The sequence below is a fragment of the Apium graveolens genome, chromosome 11 (assembly GCF_009905375.1).
Source record: "Apium graveolens cultivar Ventura chromosome 11, ASM990537v1, whole genome shotgun sequence".
NCBI classification, from domain to species: domain Eukaryota; kingdom Viridiplantae; phylum Streptophyta; class Magnoliopsida; order Apiales; family Apiaceae; genus Apium; species Apium graveolens.
Genome location: NC_133657.1, coordinates 197,183,045 through 197,185,661, shown reverse-complemented (window position 1 = coordinate 197,185,661; position 2,617 = coordinate 197,183,045).

Sequence of the window (2,617 nt, the reverse complement as noted above, 5' to 3'; positions counted from 1 at the left end):
AACCATTTTAGTCATCACCCCGAGGTTGTAGTGGCTCAATAGCCAGACTTAGTGGATGACACAGGCTATATGCAGTGGTACTCAGGCATTGCACGGATGTGTGTTGGGAAGCCAAACCCAGTTCCAGAGCCATAGTACAGCACCCGGGAGTTATTTAACAACTCACAGGCATTTGACCTTGGAAGTTTGTTATAATTGTTTCCCACTATACTCCCATATTTATATAATTGTTTCTTCCTTTGCATTATAGTATCATCTGATTATATTCCACAAATGTCTTTGTAGATACAGAAGGGGTTGACATGTCTGCAAGATATGGATAACAGCATTCCCCCCGAGTATGAGCATGAGTTTGGAAGGATCGCCCCTATGATTGTGGAGCCGTACTGTCGATTCATGCAGGATGTTAGAGGTCCGACATATAAGGCTCCATTGTTCCAGCATGTTCAGCTATCTCCCAAGGCGATGAGGCCTGCAGTTGGAGGGATTCGAGAGCCCGATGTCATTGACATGACACAGCCGTCTCAGCAGGTGTCACAGGCCCCTACACATGCATCTGTATTTGCATCAGTGTCGTCTTCTTCGAGGGCTGAGAAGATGGATGTCTGCCGCCTTGTGGAAGAGAAATGAGAGATAAATAAGAGGCTAAAGTGGGAGAGGATGGAGGCTATTAGGAGGGATTGGGGATGGGGAGCTTTCCCCATTACTTCTCCTATTAAACACGATCTTATGTGGACCCAGGACACATATGTTATGCAGAGTTTACAACCCAAAGGATTTCATAAAATATTTAAAATCATATTTTCCAATCAATAAAATAAGATATTTTATTTTAGTGAATTTCAGTTTGGGCATGAGTTTTAATAGCTAGTCAGAAATATTTTGCAAGATCTAGCAAAATCTTCTAATTGACAAATCCATCCCAAAAGGCTATAACAAAAGGCTATAGCACATGACTATAGTCTGCTAGCACAAGGCCCAATTATCTAATATATTTTTTTCCCGCGCTTCATCTTTCTCTTCATCTTCTCTATTTCTCTTCTCTCTTTCTCTTCTCCACTCAATGGAAAATAAATTTGTTCTTTGGGTCATAGGTGCAGTTTCAATGTGTTTATTGCTTTAGGTCTTTGGGTATTGGTTTGGATAATATCCCGCTCCACCTCCCCCTCCACCTCCACCTCCCCCTTCACCTCCAGCTCCACCTCCACCTCTCGTAGGCATGCCATTAGGAGTCTAATGGGCTACAAACCTCCACCTCCACCTCCACCACCTACAAACCTCCCTCTTTGATCGATATCCTATATATACCATCATGGAGGAGCCTCAAGGTATTGTTTCACTTTTGATGCTCATATTGTTTTAGCTGCTGCTTCAACTATGATGAGCATGATATTAATGTTCTTTGACTATTCCTTCTACAGAACTAATTGTTTAGAGTCCGACCATGATATTAGTGTTACAAGAGTTTGAGTCCGACCATGATACCATGCTCAGAATAGTTTACGGTAATTGTACTTAAACTCGAACCTATCAGTGAACTCCTTGCTTCTTAAGGCAAGGCATTACAATTAAGGAGTTTTCAGCCAAGAGAAAGTATTAATACAACATTTATGCCACAAGGATTAATGCCTGCTTCGACTTCTAATAGTAGGGCTTTAGATTATTCTGTGCAGATATAGGGTCCTGACTTTTTTGTGGTAAAATAACTGTGTGACTAGCTCAAATACTTGATATAATAGCAGTTGTTTTGTTTGCTTATAGTTTTGCTACACATTAGTTCCCCTAGCAGGAAATAATAATTGCGTCCAATTGTCTCTGATTGATATAGGGTCCTGACTTCTTATTTAATTTTTGTTGTTTTGGCAGTCATGCTCAAGGACCTTTTCGATTCACAAAGTGCTTGCAGTGATGCTTCTTTGGCCTTGTCTCGATCACCTTCTTTTCATTCATTGGCCTCATCTCCGTCACCTTCTTTTCATTCATAGGTCTCGTCTCTGTCACCTACGCTTTATCCGATGAATGAAATTTGGTCACCTCCTCTTTATCCATTGGTCTATGTACATGGAAGCAACAAGTCGAAGTAAGGAGGGAGATATTAATTTAGCTAGGCGTGAACGTGATCATCTTTTGAGGATGTTAACTGTGGGTTTGGTTGGGATTTATGTTTAACTTTTATAGATTATGTTAGGACATTATCTAATTTTTGTATCCCCAAACTTCTAATTTAAGTGTTGTATGATTAACTTTTGGAATGTATTAATTATCCTCATTTCTTCCTCTCTAGTAATAGTCTGGTTTTCGACGTGCTGATTATGTTAGGAGTCTTGACTTAACGTTTTGATCAGTTGACTCGCATCCTTCAATTCTTCGACGCCTGGTTTTTTAGCACATCAACACATCAGGAACTGAACTGTAATATGAGAACATATGTACAATAGAAACGGGCGTTTCTATAATGTAACAAATAGGGTAAAATAGAAACGAGCATTTCTATAATGTAACGGACGGTGTACAATAAACATGCCTGTTACTAATGTAAAATTATAATATACATTAGGATCACCCGTTTCTATTGTAATGTTATAAGTAAAATTTCAGGTCTTCAAGTACTTCAAAT